This window comes from Panthera tigris, chromosome B4 (assembly GCF_018350195.1).
Source record: "Panthera tigris isolate Pti1 chromosome B4, P.tigris_Pti1_mat1.1, whole genome shotgun sequence".
Classification (NCBI taxonomy): Eukaryota; Metazoa; Chordata; class Mammalia; order Carnivora; family Felidae; genus Panthera; species Panthera tigris.
The window spans coordinates 113,935,179-113,952,454 of record NC_056666.1 but is presented as its reverse complement, the minus strand read 5'-3'; the positions used below and the strand labels follow the sequence as shown (position 1 = coordinate 113,952,454).

Below are 17,276 nucleotides of genomic sequence, written 5' to 3'. Positions count from 1 at the left end.
GTTTTTTAGAGTCTAACAAGTAGAGGGCAGAGCTAATTCAACCCTAGTTAAAACTGTATAAAGTGGCTGAATAATTTGGCCAAATCATTTACCATCTTTGGGCCCTCGGCCTTTTCTATAAAATAAAGGAACTGGACTCCAGTCCTGGCTCAGGGACTGGGATGAATGAACAAATCAGATTCATGTAGAGTTTGTGTGTAGTCTGAGGCCCAGAGAACCTTTAAGAACCACTATATCTACTAGGGTTCACTATGTTCTAGGTTATTCCATTTGGCTTCTTATTCCTCTGCGGAGAATCCCAGACCAAGGATGTACCCACTGTTCTGCAGTTTAAACTAAAAGATTTTAAGGTTTTTACAAAGATAAATTTCTATTTAATTGCCAGTTGAAATGAATCTGCCAGCAACCTTCCTGCATGTACTTTCCTGTTGCCTCCTAGCACATGCTGTTCCCTCTTCCTGGGATGCCCTTCGCCAGAATGGGTGTGTGGCCAGCTCTCATCATTCAGCTCCCAGCTCAAAGTCACCTCCACAGACAGTCATTGTTCACGAAAATTACAGTAAGCACAATGCCAACTGCAGGGGCACCAAATTTTGTAGCAAAGAAAGATTTTCGGCTTTTGTTTCTGAACTGTTTCCCAGAGATCCCAGCATTTTGTTGGCTTTTTTAATCCCCAAGAAACACATATGGGAGGGCCTCTTAGGAAAATATTTATGGGATCGTGTTAAGTGAGAAAAAAGTAGAATGTGAAATTGTATCTATGCTATGGTTACAACATTATAACATTATGTATATGCCTGTGGGCAAAAACAGAAGGAAATGTAGAGAAATGAAAGCAGCTTTCTTTCGGGTGGCAGGATATGGGTAAATTTTTAAACTTGACTTTCTTTAATACTGTTCCAGTATTTTGGATACAGTCATTGTTTTCCAAAGTTGCATGTGAGTGTCTTCAGTGACTCTAAGAGGGTAGAGTGTAATTGGTAGAACTTATGACTCTAGTCCTGACGGACCTCCTTCCTGAACTCCCAGGCGGGTCACTCAGCACTGCCTTTCAGATGTCTCATGGGTACCCCCAGTTTAGCACGTCCCAAACCAAGACCCGATAATTTCTTTTTTTTTTTTTTTAATTTTTTTTAATGTTTATTTATTTTTGAGACAGAGAGAGACAGAGCATGAACGGGGGAGGGGCAGAGAGAGAGGGAGACACAGAATCGGAAGCAGGCTCCAGGCTCTGAGCCATCAGCCCAGAGCCCGACGCGGGGCTCGAGCTCGCGGACTGCGAGATCGTGACCTGAGCTGAAGTCGGACGCTCAACCGACTGAGCCACCCAGGCGCCCCCCCAAAATTTCTTAAAACAACCCTGTTTGAGACAAAAACAAAAGCAGTTTCTCCTTCATTTCTCCCCATCTCTGAGAAATGTCATTTCTAATCTTCCATTGCTCTGGCTAAAAGCCTTAAAATCATCCTTGACTGCTCTCTGTCAAACGCCCCACATCCCACGTGTTAGCCAATCCTTTGACTCTGATTTCACAACAAACCCAGAAGTAAAGCCCTTGCCACATTTTCACCACACACCAGTCCAAGCCAGGCTTCCCATTCTCTGCCTGGCCTACTGCTGCAGCCTCTACCTGGTACCTTTGTCCCTCCCACAGACTCTTCCTGACAGAGCAACGACAGTGACCCTGTTTAAGGATCTGCTCCAGTCCAAATGGCTGCATCACACAAGAGTGAAAGACAAAATCCCAGTAGCTTCTCGGTTCTATTTATTTCCCTGATATCCCCTCCTGCTCTGTCCCTTGATCATTCCGCTCAAGGCACATTGGACTCCTTGCTGTTTCCAACACCTACTGCCCTTACTCCTTCCTCAGCACCTTCTCCTCGACCCACCAGGCTCCTCCTTCAGATATCTGCGTGGTTTGTTCCCTTACTTCCACGGGCCTTTATTCAGTGCCACCGGCTCAGTGAGACCTTGCCTGACCACCGTATTCAGATTCAACCCACCTCCACACGCAGTTCTCTCTCTTTCCTGCTCTGGTTTTCTCCTTAACACTGATCACTATCTAACCTAGTTATATTTTATTTATTGGTCTGGTTTCCCGTATTTCTCCTTCACTAGAATGTAAGTTCCATGAGGCCATGTACTCGTATTTGCATTCTTCACAGCTACATCTCAGCACCTCCGATAGTCCCCGGCATGTAGCCGCATTCCCCATACGTGTTGAATGAGTCAGTGGATGGATGGGTGGTCCGTTAGCAGTGTGGCTTTAAGGTTAAACTTCCCAGGCATGAATCCTCACTCTGCCACCACTTGCTACATGAGTGATCTCTGGCAAATTATTTATCCTCTTACGGAGATAATACTGGAACTTACCTTAGAGAGCGGAGGGGAGAACTAAATGAGATCATCATATCTCATATCTATATCCCTGTATCTCTCTAACGCTGTATCTCATATCTGTTCTGTTCAGCGGGGCAGGTGCACGGCTGCGACGCTGAACTGTCATTCTACTTGACGGGGGAAGGGAGAAGTTTCTTCTGTGGCCTGCATTGAGGAATTGCCAAGGCCTGAAAATCTCTCTGTGCCAAAGTCAAACTGGATGCTCTTGATTTGCGATGCAGATGTTCTAATACTGGAGTTGACAAGTGCTCCACACCAAGTTGTTGTTGCTGTTGTTGTTGTTGTTGTTGTTTTGCCTATTTGCAGACAGAGTGTCTTAATTTTTGTTTTAGGGGTAGGGGAGCGATAGGATGATCCATCATTGGCTTTTGTGTCTGGCGTGCCTAGGAGCAGAAGGTACTTTTAATTGGCCACCATCCCTTCCTTTCAGACTTTGCCATCTCGCTGCCACCACTGTCACCATTACCGCCACCACCACCATCACATACACTCCACCTTCACAAACCCCTGTGATTCTGGAACCCACCTCTCTGGACAGCACGTGACCCAGGTTAGTTAACAGAAATGTCTCAGTTCCCCGGACACAGAGGTTTCTCCAGTGTCACAGTCCAAGCAGATTGTTTTTTTAGGATTTGATGTATGTGCTGCAAGAGGAGCGATCCCCCCTCCGGCCCCCGCCTCTGAGATGATGAGCAGTGATGACCACGTGAGCCAAATTTTCTACCACCTAGAAGGAGCCCTTCAAAGAAGGGAAGCAACAGAGAATGCAGAGCTCAGGCTAGAGCGGGAGGAAGAGGTCTCCGAGCGCTTGAATCCAGTTCGCCTGAGGCCACACCACCCTTGGGCTCAGATACAGGAGCCAACACGTTAATTTTTCCTCCTTAGTTTGACTTGGGTCCTGTAACTTGTCATCAAAGACACTCTCATGGGGTGTAGGGAGTTGGGTAGGAAAGACTCCATGGGAGGGAGTGGAATAGAGAATTGAAAAGATACAGGACAGAACTATCTTCTGTATGATGAGCATCTCTTACTTCTCGCCTGGTGCTACTCAATACCAATTCCCTTTTACAAGGTCCTGCTTACTCCACCCCATGATGGAGCCTACTCCTTGGTGTCCTGGCCGGCTTCAGTGCTCTGGGTCAGGGATTCCAGGGGGGGAGAAGCTGGGCAGATGGCTTTCCCCTAGACTTCTGGGCCCCAGGAGCATGCGAGATGGACATGCCCTTGGTCTTTCTAGTCACAGAAGCTGAGGGGAGTCATATTCTAGGATAGTAGTTGTTAATTTAAAATCACAGAGCTCTCAGAAATTCTGGTAAAATCTATAGACTGGAGTTCACAAACCACCTGCCTGTGGGCCATATTTGATCCCTCGGAGTGTCACGGTTGGTGTGCCAAGATTCTCTCTAAAACCATGTGAATCAAATTAAAATTCTAGAGATTTCACCCCAAAGCGATCCACAATTCTGCTTTCTCTTAACCAACCTGAAACTCTGTCAACACTGGATCCCATTCCCTCAAGGCAGAGATCAGCTGAAGCAGAGTGGTGGCTGCCTCTGTGGAAGGCACATTCACCACCAGTCCTCACCATCCCCCGGCCTCCCCAACTCTGAACATGACTTGCCATTTGTCATCACACCTGCAGTGTTTTTCTTACGGTGGTGAGATATTTCTCTGGACCCCAGTCTCTACCAGAAGCAGGGAAATAAAAGATCGAAAAGACCAGATACTTCCAGACAACTGGGAGAGAACTTCTTTCTCTATAAAAGTGAAACATATTCCTCTGTGAATAATAAGCAAACAAAGTGTGGCTAGATTCTCATACCTGACCTGTTTCATTCTTCTATGTTCCTACATGGCCCAGGCGTGTGTGGACAGCCTCCATCTAAGATAGTCTCTGCAGAAATATCTTCTGGAAGCACAGATTTGGGGGATCAGTTGACAACCTGAAGCCCAACTATGAATCCTGAGGGGCCTCTTGACCAGAGGCAAGAACCCTGTCCTGAGGTGGAGAACCTCCAAGGAAGTGCTTCTCTAGAGATAAGAGTACTAGAGATAAAAGCCATCTCCCCAGCTTCTCCCTCCTGGAATCCCTGACCCAGAGCACTGAAGCCGGCCAGGACACCAAGGAGTAGGCTCCATCATGGGGTGGAGCAAGCAGGACCTTGTAAAAGGGAATTGGTATTGCACAGCACCAGGGGAGAAGTAAGAGATGCTCATCATACAGAAGATAGTTCTGTATGGGTCTTTCTGTATTGAATTGGTTGTATAGTCAGAGGATCACCAATCATAAGACTTTGGTGCTAGAAAGGACATCGTTTCACTGGTGCAGAATAATTTTCCTTGTTCTCTTTCTTCTCCCTCACGATGTTCTAATCCTCTTGCCTCATTTCTCAAACACACAAGCCTGGCTCAAGGCCTTTGCACTTGCTCTTTGCCCCATATTCTCATGGCATCACTCCCTCACTTTGTTCGGGTCTTTGCTCAGAGAGGCCTCCCGTTTCTTATCAACGACCATTTCTTTCTCCTGCTTTATTTTTCATCTCAGCAGCTACTACTACCTGACATTATAATGGCTTTTATTTGTCATTTGTTTGATGTCTCTCTCTCATTGAAACATAAGCAGAGATTTTGTATGTTATAATCACTACTCTATCCCCAATGCCTAAAGAAGCTCCTGGCCCATAGTAGATACCCAGTATAAAGTTAATGAATGAATGAATGAATGAATGAATTGAACGCATCCACAAGTAAGGAAACAAATGCGTTTACCACTTTTCTGCCCTGGATCCCTTGACTTTTCATCTTCCCCAGATGCTCACCTTAATCTATGGCTTAGCCTTCCGACTCTGGTCTGTTACCAAGAAGAAATTGGCTGTTTTAGAATTTCTTCTTAATCTCTGGAGCCTGACCTCACAACTATGGTACCTAGTAGACAGCATGTGAGAGACTCACCCACCCAATAAATGTTCATGAGTATTTAAATGCTCTAGGCCTTGTAGACAAATATAATCCAGCCTACTCTTAAGAGGGTCTCAGTTAAGTGAGAGGACATCACTGATGATACTAACAAAGGGTTAAAAGTAATAGAGAAATGCAGACTGGTTTTGCAAACAGCTGGGGAGCACCCCTACAACCACCTTGGGAAGTCCAGAAAGGCTTCACGGGAGAGGGGACCTTGATCAAGCCCCTTAACTTCTCGGGATTCGTGTTTTCTCAAAACAAAAAAAAACTTTGGATTTGATGAGCAGTTGTGTTTCCTTCTCATTCAAATCACCTTCCAAGCCCCACTCCACAACCTCCCAAAGAGCAACTGATGATGTTTTTATACATAAGCCTGGGCAGCTTCTAGGTATGTTTGATTTTCCAGAGAAGTTCACAAAGGTCAAGGCCTGTTGTGATGATGTGGTAAGCAGAGCAGTCAGAAGAAATACCTATTAGTAAATAACAAACAGCACTCCTGGCTTACTCATGGAATTCTGAGAAGCAGCAGTACCCAGTGAACCAGGCTAGAGATTGGCAGTCATGGGTGAGACTAACTTTAACCTAAGGCATGTGGCAAGGCTACAAAAGGCAAGCTCTGAATAACACAATTGCCACCTCCTTGAGCCATGGGACAACCTCCATACGCATTCCACATTGGAAGGCACGCTGGTCACATATACAGGCCTTTTCTGCTAATGTAGCATGTTAAAATTATAATGGTCGTGCCCTGACCTAATGGAAAGCAATATAATATCACCAGTTTGCCTGTATATAATGGCTTAAATCTCTCTTCACCAATGCATTATAACATATACCTGATCTTATTCATATAACACGTTGACAATAGTAGGAAAAAATGCCTAGTTTATGTGTAAATAAATTAAGCCGAAGTCGATTAAGTAGGTTATTCTGTACTTGTAAACAAATTGTCCTTGGGAAAACAGTATAGAGTTTAATATGAACAACGAAAACATTTTTTAAGTGGAAAAGTAGCTTGGAGGGTAAGTTGCTCTTTTTTTTCTTTTTTAATTTTAGAGAGAGAAACAGAACACGATCAGGGGAGAAGGGCAGAGAGAGAAAGAGAAAGAGAGAATATCAAGCAGGCTCTACACCCAGCACAGAACCTGAAGCGGGGCTCAATCCCACAACCCTGGGATCATGACCTGAGCTGAAATCAAGAGTTGGCTGCTCAACTAACTGAGTCACCCAGGGGCCTCGGGTAAGTTGCTTTTTAAATAGGTCATTCAAGTCACTAAAAGTACCTATCCCAACAAATGTGGCTGTAATATTTTCAAATGTTATTTACAACATTTGAACAAAAGCAAAGGATAGAAGTTGAAGGGAAAGTTTAGGTTCCTTTGTTTTGTTTTAAAATATTCCCAATCAAGAAATTGTTACATTTCAGTATGTGCCAACACTTCTAAAATAAACATAAAAGGAAAGTCTTATTTCTTATAAAATACATTGAAAAAAATCTATTTAGAAATAACTCTGTGGACATCATGCTGGTAAGTCCTGCCATTTTTCCCTTTGGCTTTTCCAGTGTTGCAGAGATTTTATTTCAAGTTCTCCCCTTTTTCCCCCCCCCCTCCCTCTTTTATTCCTTCCCTCTTTTATTTTTTTAAATGTTTATTTATTTATTTCAAGGGAGAAAGAGAGGGCATGCACAGGAGGAGCAGAGAGAGGAGAGAGAGAGAGTCCCAAGCAGACTCCATGCTCTCAGTGCAGAGCCCGATGCGGGGCTTGAATTCATGACCTGAACTGAAATCAAGAGTTGAGCGCTTAACCCACTGAGCCACCTAGGCGCCCCACCCTTCCCATTTTTAACACCAATACTTAAAAGAGACAAATTTGCCTGGCAAAGTCATCAGGCAAATCCTTATCTTTCACCACGTAGAATTTTTGTCCAAAGTCTATCATGCCTTCTGTTTGCCGCTATCACCTAGTTTCCCCCCCAACCCCACCACATGCTCATTGTCTACCAGATTAATTATATTGTAATCTGTTGATTCCAGCCATTAAATGGACAAAAATAAAAATGGCATAATAAAGATAGCATAGTAAATAATGATGGTATGAATAAACAAATATCACTAATAGCAACTGGGAAATCAGAAAACAGTTATAATATGACAACGTCTCACATAAAGATGACCACTACCAAAGAATAAAACACCAAACACCAAACCCTACCCAAAAGAAATGGGTAATCTGTATAGCCCTATTGTTATAAAGAAATAGATTCCAGATTCAGAAAGCTTCACTGGTTAATTTTACCAAACACTTAAGAAATAACACCTATACTTTATTAAATTTTCCCCCCAAAATAAAAGCGGGAATATTTCACAACTCATTCTAGGAGGCCAGAATGTTCTAGATATAAACAAAACAAAACAAAACAAAACAAAAAAACAGATAATACAGAAAAGAAAACTATAGACCAATATTTCTCAAAAGCACAATCACAAAATAATGGCAAATTGAATCCAGAAATACATAAAGAGGATGATATATGAATGACCCACTTGGATATATTCCAGGAAGGTGAGGTTGGTTCAACATTCACAGTCAGTCGGTAATTCACAATCTCAACAGAAAATCATGTCTTAATACATGTAAAAAAATCATTTATAAAATTCAACATTCATCCATCATAAAAAAAATTTCAGCAAACTAGGAATAGAAGGGAACTTCCTCCATCTGACAAACCTTACCTACAAAACAACAACAACAACAACAACAACAACAACAACAACCACAGCCAACATCATTGTAATGATGAAAGATTGAAGGTTCCCCCCCTAAGATTGGGAAGAAAGCAAGAATGTCCATTTTTACAACTTCTTTTCACCATTGTATTGGAGGTACTGGCCTGTGCTTTAAGACAAAAAAAATAAATAAAAGTATATAGATCGTAAAGGAAGAAATAAAAATGTCTTTAGTTACAAACAGCATAATCTCTACATAGAAAATTGTAAGGAATCAAAAACAAAAACAGTTACTACAACAAATATGTGAGTTTAGCTAGGTTTCGGGATACAAGATCAATACAAAAAATAAGTTTTACTAATTACCAGTAACAAACTACTGGAAATTGAAAATGTTAGTAATACCACCTACAATAGATTTAAAAACATGAAATATTAATAAAGTTAATCAAATATGTGCAAGAGCTGTACATGTAAGAGAAAATTTTTGAGTGCTGAGAAAAGTTAAGGAAAATTAAATGAAGAGACAGACCATGCTCATGGATGGGAAGGTCAATATTGTTAAACAAAATCTCAACAGCCTTTCTCCTTGTGTTGTAAAAATCAACAAACTGATTCTAAAATGTATTTGGAACACATGCGCAACCGTTTCCCCCAAACATGGAGCCTTGTAGTCCCGGTCTCACCTGATGAGGATGAGGGAGTGGTGGGTTCAGTTTGGGCTATTGGCTGTGCCCTTGCTCGCAGCCTGTCTGCATATCCCACCCCTCCCCCATCCCCGACCCCCACCCCCAGCTTTCTCCTGCTCTTTACTCCTGGAAGTTGTCAGGCAAATTTTTCACCTACAAGGGATTGCACATCTTCTACCAAGACTCTTCTGGTGTGGTTGGAAGTCCTGAGATAGTTGTGCTTTTACATGGCCTTCTAACATTCCAGCTATGATTAGTAGAGGATTTGGGAAACCCTAAGGTTTCATCAAGTGATTGCCCTTGATTTCGTGGGCTTTGGCTTCAGTAACAAATTGAGACCACATTACTATTCCATGTTTGAGCAGGCCAGCATTGTGGAGGCACTTTTGTGGTACCTGGGGTTCCAGAACCACAGGATCAACCTTTTGTCTCATGATTATGGAGATATCGTTGCTCAGGAGCTGCTTTGTAGGTTCAGGCAGAATCGATCTGGTAGGCTTACCATAAGGAGTCTCTATCTGTCAAATGGAAGGTATATTCCCTGAGACTTACTGTCCTCTCCTTCTCCAAAAGTTTCTCAAAGATGGAGGCATACTGTCACCCATCCTCACACGATTGATGAACTTCTTTGTATTCTCTTGAGGTCTCATCCCAGTCTTTAGGCTGTACACCCGCCTCTCTAAGAGTGAGCCATGGGACATGTGGGCAGGGATCTGCAACAATGATGGAAGCTTAGTTATCGACAGTCTTTTACAGTACATCAACCTGAGGAAGACGTTTAGAAGATGCTGGATGGGAGCTCTGGCTTCTCTAACTGTCCCCATTCATTTTATCTATGGACCGTTGGATCCCGTAAATCCCCTATCCAGAGTTTTTGGAGCTGTACAGGAAAACACCACAGTGTCGATTCTGGATGACCACGTTAGCCACTATCCACAGCTAGAGGATCCCCTGGGCTTCCTGACTGCCTGTATGGGCTTCCTCAACTCCTTCTGAGCTGCAAAGAGTAGATTCCCTGTATTATCTCCCCTACTCCCTTACCTGCTGTGTATTCCACTTAGAAAGAAATGCCCAAAAGAAGTCTTGGCCACCAAACACTCTCACAAAAGTCCACCTGACTCACTGGTGATCAGCATATAGTAAAAAACCCACAGAAGCTCCAGCTAAGGATGGCCCTAACAGTCCACCTCCCATTCTTCTAACATCTGAGCCAATGTATGCACTTGCCTTTGCCTTTGCACTGTTAGGAAGTTCTGATGAGCACTACTGCGCACAGAGACAGAAAGATAGGGAGACATTCTTAAAAGTCTTAACGCTGCTGTGGACTTTTCTGAAATATTTAAAAATGTTAATTTCTGGCCCATTCTCGGTTGGAATCCTATGGTAAAGAATGAGGAGAGGGTGTCTCCTTACACGTCCTCGAATGGCTTTAAGGGCACATCCTTTTGTAACTTCTCTAAGCAACACAGCTTAGTGAGAGTAAGTCTCCCTTGTCATAACTTTGTATTTCGTTCCACCAGGTGCTTTTAATTATAGGCATTTTGTTGACATAGATTTTGGTTTGAATATGTATACTTTATTCTTTTAATGTTTATTTTTTTTGAGAGAGAGAGAGAGAAATCACAAGCAGGGGAGACGCAGAGAGAGAGAGAGAGAGAGAGAGAGAGAGAGAGAGAATCTGAAACAGGCTCCAGGCTCTGAGCTGTCAGTGCAGAGCCTGACCCAGGGCTTGAACTCACAAGCTGTGAGATCATGACCTGAGCTGAAATCAGACGCTTAACCACTTAACCAACTGAGCCACCAGGCACTCCTAAATATGCTTTAAGACTATGATTTACCTGCACATATTATATATATTTTATAAGGATACTAAACCAGCGATGCTTTGGCAGAGTAGTGAACCTTATTCAACAGGTTTATTTTCTGAATAAACTGAATCAAATCCAAACTATTTACAGAATTTCCTAAAATCACAGGATGTTAAGGACCAGTAGCATCCGTGCCAGAGATTTACTGTTATTAACTAATTCTGACAGCAAATAACAGTCTGCCTCTTCATACTTCAGTGCTTAGAAGCACATCCCTCCCGAGCTAGAGGGAAGGGGATCGTTGTACTGTCCAAGTTTACTGTGCTAAATGTACACGGATTCCTTTTATGATGATTGCTTAACTTCTCTTTGGTTGTCCCAGAGAGGCTGCGTCTTGTAGCTCAGTAATTCCTGTTCTTTACAGACAGAAAAGTTCCAGAAACTTTAAGAATAAATTCTGAAAGGCCTATGAGCAAATGGTGCTGAATACTTTTTTCCTAAGCCACAACTTCATTGTCTTAGTCAAAACAGGATGATGGAGTGATTATTTTAAATTCTTTTTTTTTTATTAGCACTTCAAGTATAACAACTGACACTGGAATAAGTGTTTATTTTTTAATTAATAAAAATGAATTTTGACAAAAAATAAAGAAATAAAATGTATTTGGAAATGCAAAGGACCTAGAAATTATTCTAGATTATTCTAGAAAAAGAATAACAAAGTTGGAGGAGTCACGTTATCTGATTTGAATTTTTATTCTAAAGCTATAGTAATCAAGACAGAGTAATACTGGTCTAAAGACAAAAATACAGATCAAGGGAACAGACTAGAGAGTCCAGAAATAGATCCACCAAAATGTAGTCAACTGATTTTAGACAAAACTGCCCAGGTAATTCAATGAAGAAAGGATAGTTTTTCAACAAATGGTGCTGAAACAATTGGACGTCCATACACCAAAAAACCGAATCTTGACCCTTACTTCATACCACACACAAACATTAACTTTAAATCAAATATAAGAGACAAAACTATAAAACTTCTGAGAAAACAAAGGAGAAAATCTTGTTACTTTGGGTCAGGCAAAGGTTTCCTTTTTTTTTTTTTTAGAATAATTTATTTATTTTTTAATTTACATCCAAGTTAGTTGGCATATAGTGCAACAATGATTTCAGGAGTAGATTCCTTAATACCCCTTACCCATTTAGCCCATCCCCCTTCCCACAACTCCTCTAGTAACCCTGTGTTTGTTCTCCATATTTAAGAGTCTCTTATGTTTTGTCCCCCTCCCTGTTTTTATATTATTTTTGCTTCCCTTCCCTTATGTTCATCTGTTCTGTGTCTTAAAGTTCTCATATGAGTGAAGTCATATGATTTTTGTCTTTCTCTGACTAATTTTGCTTAGCATAATACCCTCTAGTTCCATCCACATAGTTAGTTGCAAATGGCAAGATTTCATTCATTTTGATTGCCAAATAATACTCCATTGTGTGTGTGTGTGTGTGTGTGTGTGTGTGTGTGTGTGTATACCACATTTTCTTTATCCATTCATCCATCGATGGACATTTGGGCTCTCTCCATCCTTTGGCTATTGTTGATAGTGCTGCTGGGTCAGGCGAAGGTTTCTTACACAGGACACACACATCACAAACCATAAGAAAATATTGATACATTGGACTTGACATCAAAATGAAAACTTTCTGCTCTTCAAAAGATAATGTTATGTGAATATATCTCAATAAAGCTGTTACAAAAAAAAAAGATAATGTTGACAAAAATCTTAAAAGCCACAGACTTGGAAAATTATTAGAAAATTCTATATCTGATAAGGAACTTGTATCTAGAATACTTATAAAAAACCTTCACAGCTTGGTTAGAATATAAAAGTCCAACTAAAAAGTCGTCAAAATATTTAAACAGACACTTTTCATCACAGGGTGTATATAAATGACCAATCAATTCATTAAAAGATGCTAATTTGAATTTAGAGAAATCTAAGTGAAAACATGATAAAATACCATTGCACACCCACTAGCAGGCCTAAAATTTTAAAGATTGGCATTATCAAACTCGGGCAGGCATATGAAGCAACTGCAACTCTCACATTGCTGGTGAGAACGGAACATGGGAAAACCACTTGAAAACAGTTTAGTGGTGGGGTGCCTGGGTGGCTCTGTCAGTTAAGCATCTGCCTCTTGATTTCAGCTCAGGTCATGATCTCATGGTTCATGAGATCGAGCCCCGAGTGGGGCTCTGCGCTGGCAGCATGGAGCCTGCTTGGGATTCTCTCTCTTCTCTCTCTCTCTCTCTCTCTCTCTCTCTCTCTCTCTCTCTCGATCTCTGCCTTTCTCCCACTTGTTCTCTCTGTGTGTCTCTGTCTCTGTCTCTCTCTCAAAATAAATAAACTTTAAAAATAAAAATAAAATAGCTTAGTGGTTTCTTATAAAATCAAACATGCACTTCCTGTGGTTGGTACTACCACCCCCAGGTATTTATGCAAGAGAAATGATTTCGTATGTCCGCACAAAGGCCTGTACATGAATGTTTGTAACAACGTCTTCATACTAGCTAAAGACTGGAAACAGCCCAAATGTTCACCAGCCGGTAAATAGATTAAAAAATCATACTATATCCAGACCATAGAACAATAATAGTCAACAAATTAAAAAAAAAAAAAAAAAAGCAAACTACAGACACATACAATTCGTCAGGAAGCAGTATGTGAAGTATGAGAAGCTAGACACAAAAGGCTACATATTATAGAAGTCCATTGACGTGCCTTTCTGGAAAACAGATTAGATGTTGCCAGGAAATGGGGGTGGGTGAGGAGACTGACTGTGGAGGAGCACGAGGAGGCTTTTGGAGTTGGTAGAAAGGTTTTACGTTTTGATTCAGGCAGCAATTACACGACTGTATACAATGGACAGAACTCACTGAACGATACGCTCTTAAAGGGGTAAATTTTATTTTCCGTAAATTATTCCCCAGTAAATCTGACTCTTAGAAAGGTAAAACTAAAAAATAACTAACTTGGAGAAGAACAAAGAAAGGGGAAAAGCTGAAGTCTTGTATCGTGCAGTCTAAGAAGTCAGTGTACATGGAAGATTCCATCACTGAATAACCTTCCTTCCCTCTAGCCCACATTTTGGCATTTGTACAGTCCTCACCCTAGAAAGACACATAAGAGAGGTAAGGGTGATTTTTTTTTTTTTAATTCCCACAACGTAAAGGTCTAGGCACATGCTCACCCTCCACCTTAATTCAGATTATTCAAGAAGGAAAATAGTTCAGGGTCAGTGAAATTACAGGTAAGAAAAGATACTGACTTACCTTCAGTACAAAAAACAGGTTTAAAAATAGCACTCTTGGGGCACCTAGGGTGGCTCAGTCACTTAAGCTTGCAGCTTTTGATTTTGGCTCGGGTCATGATCTCCTGGTTCACGAGATGGGAGTCCCGGGTCAGGCTCTGCACTGATGGTGTAAAGCCTGCTTGGGATTCTCCCTCCCCCTCTCTCTGCCCCTCCCCTGCTTGTGCTCTCTCTTTCTCAAAATAAATAAATAAACAGTTTTAAAAATTAGCACTCTCACTAGATCTTAAATGTTATAATCATAAGAAAGAAATAATATTATGGGATGGGGTGATAATCATGTTGTCATCTATAAACGTATCAAATCAACATGTTATATATCCTAAACTTACACAATGTTATATGTTAATTATGTCTCGATTTTAAATAATTTTTTGACGTTTATTTATTTTGGGGAGATAGAGAGAGAGAGTGGGGGGCAGGCAGAGAGAGAGAGGGAGACACAGAATCGGAAGCAGGCTCTAGGCTCTGAGCTGTCAGCACAGAGCCCGACACGGGACTCGAACCCACAAAGCGTGGGATCGTGACCTGGGCCGAAGTCACTCGGCCGACTGAGCCACCCAGGTGCCCCAATTATATCTCGATTTTAAGAGATAAAAATACATCAAAAATACATCAAAAAATTTACGGAAAATAAATTCCCCAAGAGACAAAAATAGCACTCTTACATTCTCCCAGATAGGCTGAAGTGGTTTACACTTACATTCGTTTTTGGCTCCTGATAGTTCTGCGAGTGGAATGCAGATAGAGCAAGATGCTGCGGAGACTGAATGGTTTCCACCCAGGGGGACATGCACCTGGATTTACATGTTGCGGGGGTCACTCCGATGGTCATGGTGGGAAAGCTGAATTTGACTAGGGCAAAGCGAGATGGACGGACGTGGTTGTTGAAATTATCCCTTGACAGATGATCAAACCCCTCACTTGGGATACTTGGAGTTAACGGAATTAGGGGCAGCACCCCAATGAGCCTTGGACATTGGTTGAATGTGAGGGGTGCCAGAGAAAGTGACTTTGGGGGGGGCACACTAAAGTCCCTGACTTGGTGGGGGATGTTACACCAAAAGGACCGGGAAAGCAGGGCCAGAGGTCATGCTTGGGACGAGCAAGTGTTCCCCTGTGACGCTTGTCCGTGTTGATCTGGGCATTTCACCTTGGCATTTCCCATAAGTCCTAACAAGGTGCCCACCAGAGAAAAGATGTTCCATAAATGTTTGCAGAATTGATTGAGGTGAGGAGGTTGTGCTTGAGCTGGCAGCTCATATCTGGCAGAGAAGAGAGGGCGGACCAGGTAAACTCTCATAAACATTGTGTACCTACACCGGGCTTAGGGGCAGGGACACAGCGGTAAAAACACGCTCCAGCAAGGCTGCTTTAAGGCCATGAAGAAGGGGTTCCTGCCTCTCAGAACAGCTCCAGAAAGATTCTTATTTATGATTCACTTTATTTACAGGAGCCAATGTCTAGACACAACCCTAGAATTCCCCTTACTGATGTATCTCACCATGTGCCGACCTGTGACCTGTGACCTTCCACTTCCCCGTAAAATGACTCCACACCCCATCTCACCCCTCCTTCTAGTGGCCCTCTCTTGTGTGCATCTTATGTGACTTTCCCGGACAGCTCCTGAGGCGAGGACACACCACTGTGAATAATGGAGGTGCCCCTGGTGAGGTTGTTCACTTCGCATGGAAGCGTCTTTTCTGGGCGCCCCCATGCTGCAGTCTTATGCTTCTGGAAGTCAGAACCTGATCTAGTTAAAAGGAAAGTGGCAGGTCTCCACTAAGTCCTGAAGGAACAGGAGACGGTGGCATGGAGAACCGGAACTCCATTCCCAGGGCTGTATCTGTCCTTCTCTGAATAACTCCCAGAGCCCAAGCCCCACTCAAGGACCAAGGACCATAAGCAAGTTATTTAACTTCTCTGCGTCTCAGTTTCCTCATTTCTAAAATGGAGATCCTTCTCCCTCATAAGACTGTTGTGGGAGGTAAACAAGACTGTATATGTGAAAGTGCTTTCTTTATAAATTGTAAAGCTGGAGCCAAATGGTCACAGAATCTGACAAATAGTATGTGCTCAATAAATAGTTATGTGTTTGTTTTTGTCTTAGCTTTCTAAAAAGCAGCAGGATGGTAGTCTCACCCCCTAAACCAGGACTTCATTTTAAACTTCATTTTTGGCTCTATTTTTAGTTCTAGGAGCCCTCCAAGTATTCTTCCTCAGACACTCCTAGGTGTTATATTTAAACGCCCAGCATGTCAATTCTGCCCTAAACACTTTTCCATTGCGTCACTATGACGGCTGATCTCACATGTTGACATGACTGGGCAGAGAAACGCCCAGATACCTGCTAAAACATTTCCTGGTATGTCTGTGAGAGTGTTTCTGGAAAGGATTAGTATGGGTAGAGTGAGTGAAGAAGATTGCCCTCCCCCATGTGGGTGGGCATTGTCCAATCTGTCAAGGGCCTGAATAAGAACAGAAAAGCAGAGGAAGGACGAATTTGTTCTCTGCCTGAGCTGGGACATCCATCTTCTCCTGCCCTCAGACGTCATGCTCCTGGTTCTCAGCTCAGGCTGGGACTTAGACCATCACATACCCCAAACCCCTTCCTCAGGCCGTTGGCCTTGAACTGAAATATACCACTGGCTTTCCTAGTTCTCCAGCTTATAGGCAAGAGATAGTGGAACTTCTCAGCCTCCATAATTATATCAATATATATGTGTGCGTGTGTGTGTGTGTGTGTGTGCATATTAGCATCTCCTATTGGTATTATTTGTCTGGTGAACCCTGGGTAATATAATCACCTTATATCTTATTGGAATCTTCAGGCAGGAGCTTCCTGATGATTTTTCCAAGCAATCTCTTTTACTTTTGTGGGGGAAGAGCTACCATTTGAACGACAGCCTCCTGCTGATTTCAGTGGATCAACTCACATCTCCTGGCAACTTCCACCAACACTTTCCTATCTTCCTCCAAATGCAACTTTGTAATCAGCGCAGTTGTGTGCTGTCCAGATTCCCTTCACCGGCAGGTGTACCGGCCCATGGCTACTGCAAATAACGGCTGCCACAGGCTTACAGCTGCACCCTTCCCTTGCAGAGTCGCCCTTGACCCATGGGAGCCAACTTGCCCAGCAACATTCGGGAGAGTATTCTACCCTCGGGGCAGCCCATAGCCAATGGCTAGCTGACGCAGGGCATGGAAGTTCGACCGCCTTACCCCAAGCTGCAACAACTTTGTGGTACTGTGTGGTGTTTTCTGACACCAAACAATTCTCCAACACCTATTGGGTGTCTAGCAATTTAGTTCAGTTCTAACGCTA

At 42.5% G+C, this 17,276-nt stretch overlaps 1 pseudogene; it reads left to right on the top strand.

Moving 5' to 3' along the window:
- Window positions 1-8,690: 8,690 nt before the first annotated feature.
- Window positions 8,691-9,773, top strand: LOC102953702 (annotated as a pseudogene).
- The last annotated feature ends 7,503 nt before the right edge of the window (window positions 9,774-17,276 follow it).